General features: G+C 45.1%; 1 protein-coding gene and 1 long non-coding RNA gene across 7 annotated transcripts in view; one reads left to right on the top strand and one right to left on the bottom strand.

Moving 5' to 3' along the window:
• Smg6 (SMG6 nonsense mediated mRNA decay factor) overlaps positions 1-17,616 on the bottom strand; it is a 253,280-nt gene that overhangs the window by 27,132 nt on the left and 208,532 nt on the right. The window lies entirely within an intron of this gene.
• Positions 1-17,616, top strand: part of LOC143266913 (uncharacterized) — a 220,731-nt gene that overhangs the window by 100,473 nt on the left and 102,642 nt on the right. The window contains exons 2-3 of the long non-coding RNA XR_013041745.1: positions 10,317-10,494; positions 12,685-12,810. This is a non-coding gene — a long non-coding RNA (uncharacterized LOC143266913). The remainder of the gene's footprint in view (positions 1-10,316; positions 10,495-12,684; positions 12,811-17,616) is intronic.

Genomic DNA, 17,616 nt, shown 5'->3' with positions numbered 1-17,616 from the left:
CCTGACCCCATTATGACCTCTGACCTTATGCCCCAGCTACTGCTTGCACTATGGAGAATTATGTAATGGATCCAGGACTTTCCTTTCTGGCATGAGATTGCTGCCACTGAGTGGGGTGGAGAGGGTAAAGGAGTGATGAGAAGAGAGAGGAGTCTGCAATAGTGCTTGGCTCACCTGGATGTGAAAGGGCCACAGGAGCCCCAGTTCAATCTGTAGCAGAAACCTGCCCAGGAGAAGACAGTGTCTTATGGGTGTATGCTCACACAAGTGGGAAGAAACACCTCTATCATTAAGGCAGGCCCTGGGTGGGTACATGGCTCAGGAAGCAGTGTGATTCCTGGCCAAGAGGGAGAAAGGCCACATGTGTGGACGTGGGACTCCTGGAGATGGGGATTTCCAGGGCACAGCAGGAGCTTGGGGCGCAGACATCCTGAGCCTGCCTGCAGCACATCCTTAGAGGTTCAGTGGGACTATCATGAAGAAAGACAAGCGAAAAGAACTCCCACTGCTCCAGTTTTCATTTCCATACCTTTTAGAATGAACCTAGTTTGCCTGGAGTTTTGTCTGCTTTGGTCATTCATCATTGCCCTGAAGGGCAATGACACTACTGTGACTGCTCAAAGAGCTCTGCTCCATTGGGGTAGCCTGATTTGAAGTCAAGAAGTCCAAAAAGGATTCTACCTGTTTATACAGAGATGATTTACCCATATTTTGGGAGAGTGTTTTCTCTTCATTGTAATCCAACCACGGGAAGAACAAATAAAGTTGGACACAGTATTCTTGGGTTTTTAAAGTACAGTGTGGCAGTGAGAAATGTATTCAAGCTATTTTGTAAACTGGGAAGACCATAAGCAGAACATCTAGGCCTTGCCCAAAGATGCAGGGAAACCTATTTCCAGCCTGCTGGGCTGACTGTGAGAGCATTCTGCCACAGGGTGGGAGGAAAACAAAGCTCTCTTGACTCTGGATTCTACAGAAGGCTCTTGGGAATATTCCCCCACACAAAGGGGCTCTAGTAATTGAATCAGAAAGGGACAAAACAACAAAAAAAGTTTAATATGTTAAGGGATATATCAAGATGGAGAAAGCCTTTCAAACCTCTTGCTTTAAAAAGCAAACTCCAGGATGATCTCTGCTCAGCAATGAAGTTTCTGGCAGGAGAGGGGTTAAAGGTTAAAGGGGTTGTAGGTTCTCTGCTTGGAGAGGAGGGAGTACCGAAGAAATCCATAATATAATCCCCACAGTAACACCTTCCTGAGCACATTTTTCCATTTTATATCAATGAAAAGCAGAGAATGTAAACGGTACGTCCACTGCAATTTGGGCAAACTCTCCATTTTTCTGAGGAGAAAGTTGGGTAGGACAGAGTTTCTCTGGGTTGTGAGAGCAGGGCTGGACTGGGGCTAAAAGTGGGTAAAGGGCTGCTGGACTGAGGACCTTCTCAGTGGTAGCAGTCCTTGCCCTTCTGGAGGAAGACTTACTTTGTGGCTGACTACCAAGAACTCCAGAGTTAATGGACCAAACTCTGAATGAATCATTCTTGCTTTGAAGAGAAAACTGGGGTTAGGTCAGGGAAGACCTGAAAGAAAAGCACCCTAAGAAAGCCCCTTCCTACCTCCCTGAAGGTTGTCTAAAGCAGCCCCCATCAGCAGCAGGAACCGAAACCCTAAGCTTCAGGGCTCCAGCTATCTATCACCCCATCAGGTCCACACATACAGAACACCAAGCAGAAAGGAAAACTGAAAGCTTGATGTGAAGAGGTGATATCAGTGCCTGTTCGGTCCCAGGCTCAGTTCCTTAGAGAGAGATAATGTGAGCAGGTAATGAGGTGGGGACAGGGGCTAAGAGGCAGGTCCTGAGAAACACACAAGAAAGCTTTAGACTGACACAGGAGAAGCTTGGTGTACAGTCTGGGGTATCTTACATGGGGAGATGGACAAGCAAAACTAGTGAAAACTGAGTAGCGGTCTACACGGAAAGAGCAAAGGAACTGATGCTACTTTATGAAAGGTGGAAGACAGCAAGAGATAAAGAGGACCAAGCACCAAGCATCACATACTGATGTAAGCTGAGTTCCAAGATGCAACACCTCACAGCAGCCTTGGGGAAGGGAGAAAACCTGGACCAGGCAGGAAATAAGAGGAAGGGTTGGAATGCTGACAGGCCTCTGGAGCAAACTCCTGAACGAAGGCTCAGCGTGTCCCAACAGCTAGTTATTTTGCAACATTTCTTTCACTAGACTTTTGGTTAGGGGAATCAGAACTTGCACCACAAGCCAGTTTTTTTTTTTTTTTCCTGTCTTAAAAGTCCAACTTACCATCGTTCCTTTGGTTAAAACAAAACAAAACACACACACACACACACACACACACACACACACACACACACACACACACACACACACGGGGGTTTTCCCCTGCAAACTTAAGTTTACAGGTTGTTTTTCTTGTTTCTCTAAATGGAGCCAATTATTCTCACATTTGTTGAAGCCTTCAATCAAGTTTTATAGCTTGTTAATTTTACAAAATGTCCTTAGAGCAAATGAGATGCAGACAGGAAAAGTGAAGTCTTGCTGAGATTATTAAGAAACCTTAAAATAGACTCCAAATCTACCACCAAGGCTGGTAAAATACAGGCTGCTTGGCTGGCTTCTGAGGTCAATTAGCAATGGGTTAATTATCATCTTTAATAAGCCAAGCCTATAGGACTGGCTACAAGAAACTGAACTCACACAAATGTGTTTCCACGAACCAGGAACTTGTAGCTATGTGGGATCAGCCTCACTTCTGTAGCAGCCAAGGGTGGGTCAGCTTGAGAAGGGGGTCTGCCAATGAAAATTCAGATACAAGAAATAAAGAATCCCACACAGGGAATCCTCTGGAACTGGGAGGACAGAGGAAACAGTTTATTCACATTCCTAGGGGGAGGGGCTTCCTGGCAGGGAGCAGACTCAAGAAGCAGGAGGGAAACTGGCCACAGGATGCACAATCACTATGAAGACAGAGGCAGTAGTTTAGGACCAGGAGACACACACTCATAGTCTGAGTCAGAAGAAGCAGGTATAAAATGGAGAGAGGGTCAGGGGTCGGAGGAGTGAGAGAGGAAGAAGCTGGACTTGGGCTGGGTGACCAAGATGAGACAGAGAAAAACCAGGAGTCCTGTACCAGACACATGGCTAATAACTTGGGCATACAGTGTCTAAAGGGTCAGTCCAAACAGCCGCTCTTTCCTGATCCCTACCCCAACACAGACTCATTTCTCTGCAATAAGCCAAGCACAGGCCACTTCTTGGTTACCTCTGATTCTAATGGCTATATCTAGCCCTCCCTAGACCCTATGGTTGACCTGTATAGGTGAAGAGCGGGGTCAACAGGTCACACACAAAGTGCTAACAGCACTAGTCAACCCACAGCAGCTGCTGCATCCTTGACCTGGGTCCCTTCCCTGTTTTTTCAGAGAAGGCAGAGTGAACTGTCAGCAGTCAGGCGGCACAGATGTCTGTCTGTTCTCCACACCCATCCGTACCACATGCACACACACATTCATGGCAGCAGCAAGTCTCCTAAAGGCTGACAGACAAGAAGTGGCAAGGAGTGAGGGGAAGGATTGAGTAGCAATAAGGTTGCTAAAGATTCAAAGGTGTGGGAACTTGACCACTGAGAAAGAGGTACTAACTGCCACTTCCTAGCTGTGCCTCTAAAGACAAGTTACTTTCTCAGAGTCTCTGTTTGCTCAAGTTGTTTCTGATGTACAAGGTATAATGCATATCAAATATTTAGCAAGGTGCCTGGCCCAGGAAGTGCCTTAATAAATGAGTGGTTGTTACGTTTTTCTTCCTCTCTGCTTCATTCTATTCAGAGGTGCCTTACACCACTGAGAAGTTTAGAAGCTGGACTCAGGCAAGGCGGGAACAGGGCTGGAGGACACCTGGCTACTGACACTGCTGTTAAGTCTTAACTCACAATTAAGGTGCTAGACTTAGGCTGCTGAGCAGGTAGGCTGGTGGAGAGAAGGTCCAGCCTCTCTCTAGCAGTCCTTTCTCTCTTCCTATTCTCCAAAGACCCGGACCTAACCACAGGCATACATGCATTCTACAGGACTCTGGAAAGGACCTAAGTGCCTGGGCAAGTATGCCACTAGTAATAAAAGCTATCAGAAAAAAAAAAAAAAAATCCAGCCTTAAGCCAAAATCCTGGCCCATTATAGTGGTGTCAAGGGTAGTAGATTTGCCTTAAATAAGGCTCAGCAGGATCTTTGCCCCAGGTATCCTGATAGAGAAAACACCCTTTATTGAATTTTCAACCCACCTGAATTTCCTGGTCTTTTCTGCTAGGCACCTGAGCTTCCTGGGCAGAATATGGCTTACTCTTCACAAACTTTCCCCAGGGAAAGTAACTATTCACTCAGAGCTCTGAGCTCCGCTGTTCCAGCAAGGTGTACTCTCATCAGCTAGGGCACCACAGACGGCAGACTATAGGCAGCAGTAGCTTGGGCTGCAGTCCAATCCTGCTTCCCCTGCAGAGTGCTCCAGAGCAACCACCCACATTGGCAGGGGTTGGGGCGGAAACGGGTACTGCCAACACAATCCTTTCAGGTCTGGCTGGCTTCAGCTGGTCTGAAACATGGAACACAGGCACTGGGCCCTCTCTTACTGAACCAGCAGGGGAGGCTGCAAGCTCAGCCCCCGGGGAAGAGAGTCTTCATCTGTTGCCACAATGAGTGAGTTCTGGACAGAATCAGGCTCTAGTCCAATGGATCTCAACCTGTAAGTCGTGACCCCTTTGGGGAGGTGGGGGGAGGGTGTCAAATGACCCTTTCACAGGGTTGCCTAAGATATATGCATATCAGATATTTACATTACGATTCATAACAGTAGCAAAATTACAGTTATGAAGTAGCAACAAAAATAATTTTATGTTTGGGGGTCACCATAACATGAGGAACTGTACTAGGGGGTTGCAGCATTAGGAAGGTTGAGAACCACTGATTTAGTTACTCTGAGCCCCATTCTTATTTGCCTTCCAGATAGCTAGATGCAGGGCTCCTTCACCAAACCTGTTCTAGTTTTATTTATTCTGTGTGGGGAGAGGATGTCCTTTTTGAGTCATCTGTAGCATTTGACAACACAGGCAACATTCAATCAGCAAATATTTATTAAGTGCCTACTGTATGAATAAGTATCATTGCTTGGGACCTGGGATTCAACAGGAACTGCAAGGTCCTTGTTTCAGTGGAGTAAGGGTCATATTCACACTAGGTAAAAAGACTTAGTACCTACAGCACTCAGGTAGGTAGAATTCTTATTCCTCTTTCCTCAAAGGAGGATATATGCCTTACAGACACAGAGACAAATACACTGCTGCTTTATGTCTTTCAGGCTGATGGGTTGTGAAAAGTCAGGACAGAGACCTCCCCTAGGCCCAGCCTTGCTACAGAACAAATTAGACCCTCTCAATGCTTCCCTATTCTGCACAATCATGACTTCCACATAGGTCACCACTACTGTACTTCTATTACTTCCTAACCCTTGACTCCAGGCTCCAGGCAATGACCCCTTCCCCCACTGCCATTTGCTCCTTCTGTGACTTGGCAAATTTTACAAATGATTCTCCAGGCCATACTGACTTTGCCTATGCAATCACTTCATCCCTTCATTTTCCTTTAAGCTTGATAAAGTAACTTCTTTCCTTCCTTCCTTCCTTCCTTCCTCCCTCCCTCCTTCCTCTCTTCCCTTTGAGATAGTCTCACTATCGAACACAATTTGGTCTCATACTCATGATCCTCCTGGTTCAGTTTCTGAAGTAACTGCTTGTTTTTAAAGTCTTTCTTTGCAAGAAGCCAATTGGTCTTTATCTATCCTGCCCTGCTAGCTCCCACCCATAAACCTTTCCTAAGAACTTATATCACATGCCAGGAGCTATGCTAGATATCCTGAGTACCTAAGACAGAACAAAATTCACAACAATCCTTGATCTCACAGGACTTTAGTCTAGTAAGGAGTCCCACAGAAACCTAATAGCTATGTGTTAGCCCTTCGGTACCTACAGGCCTATGCTTGTTTATCTTTTCTGGTCCTATTTACAGTTCAGTTCTTTTTCTTTTCTTTATTCCTTTTTTTTTTCTTTTCTTTTTTTGAGACAGGGTCTTTCTACCTAGCCCTGGCTGTCCCAGAACTCAACTATGTAGAGAAGGCTAGCCACAAATTCACAGAGATCAGATTGCCTCTGCCTCCCGAGTGCTATGAGTAAAGGGATGCACACATGCCCAGCTCTAAGTAATTTTTATTATCTAAATAAACAGTTTTTGTTTTTTCTCAAATAATTCTGTGCCCGACATAGTGGCTCATGCCTTTAATCCCAGCACCCAGGAGGCAGAGGCAGGCAGATCTCTGTGAGTTGCAGGACAGCCAGGTCTATGTAGAGAGACTCTGACTTAAAATGATTTATATGCCTATTAAAAGAAAATTCTGTGGGCAGTGGTGGCACACACCTTAATCCCAGTACTCGGCAGGACTCCAATTCTCTGTCCTCCTGCCTCAGCGCTAGGATCACTGTTGTGTACCACCACACCCAGCTTTACTTCTTTCAACAGACTAAACGGCATTACTTTTGTTCTTTAAAAAGTTGTTGTTAAGCCGGGCGGTGGTGGCGCACGCCTTTAATCCCAGCACTCGGGAGGCAGAGCCAGGCGGATCTCTGTGAGTTCGAGGCCAGCCTGGGCTACCAAGTGAGCTCCAGGAAAGGCGCAAAGCTACACAGAGAAACCCTGTCTCGAAAAACCAAAAAAAAAAAAAAAAAAAGTTGTTGTTAAGCTTTTTAAAAGCAAATCACAATAAAAAATTCATAGAGATCTCTCTACTTCTGAGTGCTGAAATTAAAGAAGTATAACATCTGGCCCCTTTTTATTATTTTTGATTTTCGGACAGTGTCTTATGAAGTTCAACAAGGTGGCCTTGAACCTGCTATCCAATTCAAGGCCCTGAACTTCCAATCCTCCTGCCTCAGCTTAAGTAGATGGGACAAAGGCATGCACTGTAGCACATCTGGCTTACTGTCACCATATGCTACTTCTGCTGTAGCTAGTGAGTATTTTTTAGATGGAAATGTATCAACTGAGAAGGTACTTACTCCCTCTTAAGTTCACATGGTCCATAAACTTGGCCAGTTTGCTGATACTTGTATTTTTCTCCCATTAAGACACCTGATTTTTTCTCCTAAGACTCTTGAGGACAGGTATGTGTACATATGTACACAAAGTAAACTCTACCTGTGGTATCTAACATACGCTGTGGGTGCTTTGAAAACATGGATGACTGATCATGGCAGGCAGGAGGCATAAAGGAGAGGGTACCAGCAACACTAGACAGACACAAGCACTCTGAAGCTGTGAAACACAGACCACTGGGCCAACTCAGAGATGCTCCTCTGCTGGGGTGCTGCCTGTGGAAGGGATGCAGACTTGCTGAGTGATGGGTGTCCTCTGTCAAGCAGCCTGTAGAGCTTCTAACGTGAAATGAGCCCTCAAGAAGCAGAGCTCTCTTGGGCACATCTTACCTTGTCTTTAACTTGAGGCTGCTGCTTCAGGGCAAAACATGACACACAATGCACTGAGACAAAGGGTGAGAGAGACAGTGCTCTCCAGAGCAGCTTTTTTTCCTTTTTGGTACTGGGTTTGGGACTAAATTCATGGCCACACACATGCCTAGTATATGCTCTGCTACTAGGCTACACTCCTAGTGTTCAATGTCATGTTCTGAAAACCAACCAACCAACCAACCAACCAAACTCCATCATTATCTGGGAAGACCCCATAACACATTTAAAAATATGGATAGAGAAGTTCCCTGAGATAAGGGCTATAGTAAGCCATTTTAAATTGGGTTAAATGGGTCAGCATTAAGTTCAGTCCTGATTCTGTGACCTATTGTATCTTGCAATTCGAGACAAGATACAATGTGCTAACAAAAATCTGTCATAGTTCAAGATAAGGCATAAACAAAGTAGCCAGGTGTGGTGGCACATGTGCTTGGGAGGCTGAGGCAGGTGAATTTCTGTGGGTTTGGAGCCAGCCTGATCTACATTGCAAATTCTAGGATAACCAGGGATACATACTAAGTAAGTTAAGACCCTATCTGGGTTGTTTGTTTGTTTGTTTGTTTTTTGCTTTGGTTTCTTGAGATAGGGTTTCTCTGTGTGGCCTTGGCTGTCCTTGAACTCACAGAGATCTGCCTGCCTCTGCCTTCTGAGTGTTGGGATTAAAGGCATGCACCGCCATGCCCAGCTGTGAGACCCTATCTTTAAAAAAACGCAAAACCAACCAACCAAGGCACCTACCCACTCACCCCCACTACTACCTAAAAAAACAATCAAAGGACTAGCATATGGGGAAAGACTGGTAAGTATTAGCCTCCTTATTTATCTTTCAACACTAGAAATAATTTCCATTACGACCACTTGCATCAGGTTGAAGACATGACTCAGTAGTTAAGAGTACTTGCTCTTGCAAAGGACCAAGATTTGGTTCCCTGCACCCACATGGCAGGCAGCTCACAACTGTCTGCAATTCCAGTTCTAGGGTATCTAGCACCTTCTGGATTCTAGGGGCATCAGGCACACACACAGTGCACATTCATACATGCAAGCAAAACACTGATACACATAAAACCAAAATAAATAAATCTTAAAAAAAAAAAAACACTCTACTCTATCAGAATCATATACCAATAAGCCTGTTACAGAGCCTGGTCTACAGAGCGAGTTTCAGGACATCCAGGGCCCAACGAAGAAAACCTCCCCTCCCCGCCCCTCTCTCTCTCTCTCTCTCTCTCTCTCTCTCTCACACACACACACACACACACACACACACACACACACACTGAGCACTCCTAACTGCTGAGCCATCTCTCAAATTCCTGAACATATACATTATTTATTTTTACTTTATTTTGCATGTATGGTTATTCTGCCTGCATGTACACTTACTATGTAGACCAGACTGACCTTGAACTCACCAGAGGCCTGATTGTGCCTCCTAAGTGCTGGGATTCAAGATGTGTGTAAAACCATACATGATTTATTTTATTTATTTATTTTTATTTTATTTTATTTTATTTTTTTTTTTTATTTTTTTTTTTTTTTGGTTTTTCGAGACAGGGTTTCTCTGTGTAGCTTTGAGCCTTTCCTGGAGCTCACTTGGTAGCCCAGGCTGGCCTCGAACTCACAGAGATCCACCTGGCTCTGCCTCCCGAGTGCTGGGATTAAAGGCGTGCGCCACCACCGCCCGGTTATTTTATTTTATTTTTAATCATGTGCGTGTAAATGCGTGAAGGTGTACTCTAATGGCAGATATCCTAGAGTTACACAGAATCCTGAGGCACCTCACATGGGACTGAACTTGGGTCCTTTGGAAGAGCAATACCCACTCTTGACCACTCAAGTCATCTCTCCAGCTCCCCTTAAGAATTACTTTAGTTGGGTGGTGGTGGAGCACACCTTTAACCTCAGCACTCAGGAGACAGAGGCAGGCGGAAATCTGTGAGTTCGAGGCCATCCTGGGCTACAGAGTGAGTTCCAGGACAGGCTCCAAAGCTACACAGAGAAACCCTGTCTCGAAACACCCCCCCCCCAAAAAAAAAATTACTTTAATAGCCAGGCAGTGGTAGCGCACACCTTTAATCCCAGCACTCAGGAGGCAGAGGCAGAGGCAGGTGGATCTCTGTGAATTCAAGGACAGCCTGGTCTACAGAGAGAGAGTTCTTGGACAGCCAAGGCTACACAGAGAAACCCTGTCTCAAAAAACAAAAACAACAACAAAAAAAATTACTTTAAGACATTACTTACTTTCATCTTGTGTGTACACAGTGCATGTTTGTGTATAGAGAGGTTAGAGTTGATATTTCATGTCTTCCTTTATTGCATTCCCCTCCCCCCACCCTTTTTCTCTTTTTGAAAGGCAGAGTCTCTCATTCATCACAGAGCTCACTGACTGGCTAGACTAGCTAGTTAATGAGTTCTGGGGATCTACCCGTCCCTGTCCCACTCCCAGCACTAGGGTTATACATACAGGCCATTTGGCTTTTACATGGATGCTGAGGATCCAAACTCAGGTCATCATGTTTGTGAGACAGGCATGTCACTAACTCAAGCACCTTCCCACTTATTTTTTAAAACCACGTCTCATATCCCAGGCTGGTCTTGAATTTGTTGTTATGTAGTCAAATATGACCTCCCAAATGTTGAGATTATTTTTTTTAAGTAATTGATATATTTTTTATTTTATGTGCATTGGTGTTTTGCCTTTGTGTATGTCTGTATGAGGGTCCCCTGGAACTGGAGTTAAACACAGTTGTGAGCTGCCATGTGGGTGCTAGGGATTGAACTCGGGTCCTCTGGAAGAGCAGTCAGTGCTCTTAACTGCTGAGCCATCTCTCTAGCCCTGAGATTATTTTTGTATGTGTCTGTGCATGTGTGTGTGGGTGTACTCTTGTGCATATGTGTATGGAGGCCAGAGGATGATATTGGCTGTCTTCCTCAATTGCTCTTCACGGTATTGTGTGTGTGTGTGTGTGTCCCCGTGTAGAGGTCCAAGGGTGACTTTGGGTGCCTTGCTTTTTCACCTATATGCCTTTGAGATGGGGTATTTCACTGAGCCTGGATATAAGCTGCCCCAGCAATCCTTCTCTGTTTCCTACAGCTCTGGGTTTTGTCTGTCCTGGGGATTCAAATCAAGTCCTCATATTTGTGTGGCAAGTGCTCCTACCTACTATACCATCTCCCTACCCTCTCTCTACCTTAATTTTTGAAACAGAGTCTTTCACTGAATGCAGAATGCACAGATTAGGACAGACTGGTTGAGAATTACTGTTTCAAAGGCTAGAAGGTTAGTGAGGCATGGTGGCTCATTCCTGCAATCCCAGATCTTGGCAGGCTTGAGGCAGGAGGACCAATGTGGATCTGAGGCCAGTCTGGACTACAGTGAGACACTGTCTCAAAACAAAACCAACAACAAAACAATTAAACAAATAAAGAAATAGATATTGGAAGGTTATGTTGAAATAGTCACAATTTCAGTCCATCCTTCAAACTACAACTCTATTTTAGCTAAGGTGTATATAATCTTACATTACTTTCTCCTTTCTGTGGTGCAGGGATGGAACCTAGGTTTCAACTGTGCTAGACAAATACTTTGCCACAGAGATACATGCCTACATTATTATTTTTCTTACCTTTTTTTTTTTTTTTTTTTTTGGTTTTTTGAGACAGGGTTTCTCTGTGTAGCTTTGCGCCTCTCCTGGAACTCACTTGGTAGCCCAGGCTGGCCTCGAACTCACAGAGATCCGCCTGGCTCTGCCTCCCCAGTGCTGGGATTAAAGGCGTGCGCCACCACCGCCCAGCTTGGTCCATTTTCTTTCTTTCTTTTTTTTTAAATAATTTAATTATTTTTATTTTATGTGCATTGGTGTTTTGCCTGCATGTATGTCTGTGTGAGGGTGTCAAGTCCCCTAGAAGTAAAGTTATAGACAGTTGTGAGCTGCCAAGTGGGTGCTGGGAATTGAACCCAGGTCCCCTGGAAGAGCAGTCAGTGCTCTTAACTGCTGAGCCATCCCTCCAGCTCCCCATGTTTTTTCTTATAATCAGAACATTTAAAATTTATTCTCGAGCACTCTATACTACTACTACTACTACTACTTCCTCCTACTCTTCTGCTGTGGGATGTTCTGTATGGCAAATGTGTTGCTCTGATTGGTCAATAAATAAAACACTGATTGGCCAGTGGCTAGGCAGGGACTAACAGAGAGGAGAAAAGAAAGAACAGGAAGGTAGAGGGAGACATTGCCAGCTGCTGCCAGGACAAGCAGCATGTAAAGATGCTGGTAAGCCACGAGCCATATGGCAAGGTATAGATTTATAGAAATGGATTAATTTAAGCTATAAGAACAGTTAGCAAGAAGCCTGCCATGGCCATACAGTTTGTAAACAATATAAGTCTCTGTGTTTACTTGGTGGGGTCTGAGCGGCTGTGGGACTGGCGGGTGACAAAGATTTGTCCTGACTGTGGGCAAGGCAGGAAAACTCTAGCTACACTCTTCTATTTATGATATGTGGATTTCAAAAACAAAAGCAATAAATATTCAACCAACCAACCCAAACCCCAATGCTTCAGATTCCTTTCACCTGAGGTGGTCTCCCCTCCACTCCCCCACCTGAGGTTTTTGTACCCTTTGGTCATCAACTTTCCATTCCTCCCAGCCCCTAGTCTCTGATACCCATAATCACTATTGTACTCTTTGCTTCTATGAGTTGTATCTTTTGTTGTTTGTTTTAATGGTGTCAAGGGTTGAATCTACGGCTTTATGCCTGCTAGGCAAGTGCTCGACCACTGAGTCATATCCCTCATCCATTTCTGTTGTTTTATATTCCACATATAAGTGAGAATCCATGGGATCTTTCTGTGCCTGACGTATTTCATGTATAATACTTTCCCATCCAGTTCCACCTATGTTATAGTACATAAAAGAATTGTTTTTCCTTTTAAAAGCTGAATGATATTCTGTTGTGTATGTACATCACACACATACAACCTCTTCCTTTTGTGTGGTGTATGCACAGATGTGCTAACCTGTGTGTGCTCACACGTATGGAGGCCAGAGTATCCTCTATTGTGCTCCACCCAACACTACTGTAGTGTTTTCTTTATCCATCCACTGATGAACAGTTAAGTTGATTCTGTAACTTGGCAACTGTGAAAACTGCTGCAGTGAACATAGGAAGGAAGGTATCTTTTGAACAGACTGGTTTTTAGATCTTTTGGGTAAATATACAAGAGTAGGATTGTTAAATGGCTGTCCATTCTTCAAAGTCCTTATGATTATGGACCTTGCAGAGGAGGAAAGGAAAGACAGGATGCTACCAAGTTTGATGTTGGAACTCAGCTATCAAGGGTGCAATGCCAAGAGCTGGGCTTAGCCCTCTAGAAGAATTAAAAGCTCACAATTTGAACCGATAGCAAGAGGCTGGAGATGATTCTAGTGGAGAAAAATGGTTCAGGTTCTTCTCATATCATAAGCCACTCAAGAAGATACAGAGGGTTTGAAGCCAATATTAGCATAAAGTTCTTCTCTGGCCAGAGCAGAGGAAGCAAAGGTGGATCAGTATATACAACTCCAGGATGGAAAATTTCTTATTGGTGTCAGCTGGCTTTCTGTGTGGCTTGGAAAGACTTAGCCTGATGTTTTCATCACCTGTTTAGTGTTCTGGAGACTCTTGTCAGTGGCCTCACTGAGCTTGCTCCAGTGGGCAGAAGAGAGGGGCTGGTTCATGCACTGTGCGCATGAGTGAGCTGTTTCTTTCCCATGGCTGTCTCCAACATCCCACAACTCTTTCTGGGCCACATGGAGAGCATAAGCCAAATGAGTCCCACAGGAGACCAGACAGGCTTTTAGGCTACCTTCTCATCAGATCTGATGTCAGGAGGGACCCTTAAGAAGAGCCGAGATAAGCCAGACATGGTGGCACATACTTTTAATCCCAGAGGGAGGCAGGTCTCTGAGTTCAAGGCCAGCTGGTCTACAGAGCGAGTTCCAGAACAGCCAGGGTTACATAGAGAAACCCTGTCTCGAACTGGTCCCACCCCCTCAAAAAAGGGCAGAGATGCAAAGAGGCAAGGCAATCTCTGGCAAACAGTTCACACTTCTGTGTGTACCAGCAATACCTCAGAGAGGAGGCAGGCTTGCCGTCCAGGACAATCATCATAAAGCTCAGAAACACTTGGGTATTGAGTGTGAAGCTAGTCCACTGTGGAGGTGGAGGGAAGGGGTTCTATGCAGCCAGTCAGCACTGTACTTGACCTGCCTGCACTTTTCAATGGTCATAGTTTCTTGGTGGCTATAATATCCCATTTCACTGGAAAGCTGGGGTGTGGGTGAGGTAGTGAGTGCAGTGGCTAAGCACTGTGCTATTTGATAATCACAGTAATCTTCTAAGATCAAAAGAAGAAACTTAATGGCAGAGAAAACGAGGATCTAAATCGGCGATGAAGCTGGATTCAAACTCAGAGTTGTCTTATTCCAAAGTCTGTATTCAGTCCTATCATTATGTGGCCTCTCAGGGAGGAAACAATGCTCCTGCAAAGGGCAATAGGGCACTCGTGGAGGAAAAGAGCTACTTTATGTCATCACTTAAAGGCTACAACACTTTCCCTAGCTCAGTGATAGCCCAAAGCACCCAGGACAAAAAGAATAGTTATGAATAGTTAAGATTTTGATGAACACAGACCAAGTGGGTGCTAAGCTAAGTTACATGCAAGAGCAGAAAGTAAATAAAGATTAAAAACTTTTCAGGGTCCCCGGCCTAAAAGAAGCTTTGTCATTCAGATTCATTTTATTTTCCTAGATACAATATGGTTGAGACTTAGCTGACCAGTCAGCGAGCTGCATGGATCCAAGAACCTAGTCCTGGCTGGATGCTAAGACAAGACGTACACAGGTATCTCTCAAAGGTCTTTGCACTTGCTACACACCAGACCATGGCTCATGGTTTGTTTCCTGCCCTGTCATGCTAGAGTTCAAGGAAATCAGCTGCCAGTATGCTCTTTACGGGAGGGAAGGAGGGAAGGAGGGAGGGAGGGAGGGAGGGAGGGAAGGAGGGTCCTTCAGGGAAATTCTGTTAACCAAGTGAGAGAGACTACAGTAGTGAACAGCACACACTATCCTTCTTTGGAAACTTCAGAAGAATCTGCTTACAAAAGTTGCAGCTCTAAAGAGTGAGAAGGAAAAGAAAGAGATATTCTAATCTGAGTCCCACAAGAAAAACTAACTCAATGAGGACAAAATTAACTGGACCCATGTGATTCTAACAGAAGGAGAGTGGGAAAATGGAAGGGTAAACTTGTATAGCCCACTGCAGTCACAGCAGACATGGCTGTCACATGAGTGACAGAGAGAGCGATGGGAAGACGATGATGGGGCAGACAAAAAGCCTGCATGGCCTTGCCGACTGGAAGGGAAGAGTGAGGTTCTGGGTCCTGTCTCTCCACAGGACTTCCAATAGGCATCCTGACACCCCCACCTCCTAGTGTGCTGACAGTTAGGAATACTGCCTTTCAGGTCAAGCAAAGCAGGGATCTAGACCTCTTAGAAGTTCATGAAGAGGTACAGTCAGGTCTCAAACCATGAGCCTGAACAAACAAGATGGCCATTTCCTATGGGTTTTTATGCTATAAAAATTGGGAGAAGCCGGGCGGTGGTGGCGCATGCCTTTAATCCCAGCCCTCGGGAGGCAGAGGCAGGCGGATCTCTGTGAGTTCGAGGCCAGCCTGGGCTACCAAGTGAGTTCCAGGAGAGGCGCAAAGCTACACAGAGAAACCCTGTCTCGAAAAACCAAAAAAAAAAAAAAAAAAAAAAAAAATTGGGAGAAAGCTGAAAGCTGGTCAGTGGTGGCGCATGCCAGTACTCAAGCGGCAGAGGTAGGTGGATCTTTGAGTTCTAGGCCAGGCTGGTCTACAGGGTGAGTTCCAGGACAGCCAGGGCTGTTACACAGAGAAACCCTGTCTTAAAACAAAACAAAACAAAACAAAACAAAACAAAAAAACAAAACAAAAAAAAAAAATGGGGGGAAAGTTTGCCAACTACAAAGAGCTCTCAATGTCTTCTGCGGAAAAATGGAGCCTGTAGATGGTTCAGGTTGACTTGTAAATCTAAGTGAGAAACAGTTGCAAGCTGCTAGAGACTGACAGTGCTGAGGACCCCTCTCCTCCTTCCTCACCACCTGAAAGCCTTTCTGCTCCCAGTCTGTGGACTTCTAGGGAAATGATGACAAACTCATCTTGAACCACCACAGCAAGAGCAGTCTCAGACTTTGGCAGCTTCTTCTGGACCTCACTTCATTGTGCTGTGTTCTTGAATAGCTCTGATGGAACAAGCCATCTGTGAGGGTTATTTAACTTGGAGCTGGAAGAGGGTGAGGATGTGGAAAAAAGAAACCAAGCAGCCAAAGGATGGGGCCAGAAAGAGAAGGCAGGTGGCATGTTCACGGGACTGTGTGCCAGGCTTGAGTGGGGTGGGACTGCAGAAGGAATGGTGTGGAAAGGAGGCCAGCAATAAAAAGGCTGGAACGCCCACAACATGGTTTCATTTCCAAAGTGGAGTTGTGTTCCTGCAAGGGCTGTAGGCCCTGGCTCGGCAAGTTTCCGTCTCTAGGACAATCCTGGGGTGCTGTACCTGTGAGCACACCTGCTCTGCCTTCTGAAAAGTCACATAAGCCAGGCTCACTTCTGGGCTGGGCCTGTATGTTAGCCTACACAGTGAGTCTAACAGGATTTTGCAAAAGCAAAGACACAAGGCAATGGCAATAGCTAAAAGGAGAGAGAATGGAAATGTTGGAAGGTATTTACATGAATTCCAGAAAACAGCAATTAAAATTTCATGTTGACCTGGGAAGATACATCGCCCTGTTGTGTGCCAGGATTGTAACAGCCCTTTGAGGGAAGAGTGTGCTGTTAAGGGAATTCCAAAGTACTGTTATAATCCTAACAGAAATCTTCCACATCGAAACACATATTATGACCTGTATTTTTAAATCTACACATCTCTACCTATTTTCTCATTTAATCCTTAGTGAAATCTTATAGATTAACCACTGTCATCCTTATGTAGCCAGGCTGGCCTGGAACTTGATTATGCAGCCAAGGATGACCTTGAATAAACAAACAAAAACCGTATCAGTTGATTAATTGGGTTCTGGGTAAGAAACTCAGAACACCAAACCTGTGAGGATACCTTGTGTCTTTAGAGCAAAAGCAGGTAGACGCAGCCCTAGAGCTGAGGAACAGCTTTGACCTTGGGCAGATTTTTCAAGTCCACAGCTTTCTGATCAGCCTTGCATTGATGTCATCTTGACATTTCACCCTGTCCACGTCAAAGACCTTAGATTCCTGACATCTGGGCTCCCTCAGTATCATCTTTTTGAAGTGAACACCAGTGAAAGGTTTGAGGATTCTTTTTTTTTTAATCTCACAGTTACCAGTTTCTGGTGTCTTCTACATCGAGGAACTCTGTTGAGGGACAAGTAGCAAGCCACTGCCCAGCTGCATTGGGAAGTCCATTTAGTGATGCCTGGTGAGGATGCTCAGCAGCCCTGTGATGCTTGGGTAGGATAATGTTAACCAACTGGGTACTTCATTCTTGTCACCACTAAATGGTTCTGTGACAACAGCAAGACATTCCCCGACTTTCCCTCCCAACCTTGGTTTAACAGCTGAATACTTTCTCTTATACAGGACCTTTCTGGAACACACGGCAGTGAGGAGCATGTGCCAACTGCTCTAAGCAGGCCAGGGGTTCAGCTGCAGTAGGCGTCCCCGTCCTTGGTTTGAAACGGTGAGGCCCTGCACCTGCACCATCACCAGCCTCCTTGGCTGCAGTTCTCTTCTTAGCTTTCCACCGGCCATCTTGTAAGGTGGGAAAGAGAACTAAGGTCCAAGCTTCCAGTCTACAGGTGATGAAGGGAGGTGTCTATCTGACCTTGAACTCCTGGGTTCTCCTGCTTATACCTCTCGAGTGCTGGGATATGGGCCTGGTGTACACACCAGACCAAGTTGATTTGATTTATTTTTGAAACA

The sequence above is a fragment of the Peromyscus maniculatus genome, chromosome 8, assembly GCF_049852395.1.
Source record: "Peromyscus maniculatus bairdii isolate BWxNUB_F1_BW_parent chromosome 8, HU_Pman_BW_mat_3.1, whole genome shotgun sequence".
NCBI lineage: Eukaryota > Metazoa > Chordata > Mammalia > Rodentia > Cricetidae > Peromyscus > Peromyscus maniculatus.
Note: the sequence above shows the minus strand (reverse complement) of the source record. Positions and strands in the feature narration are given on the sequence as shown.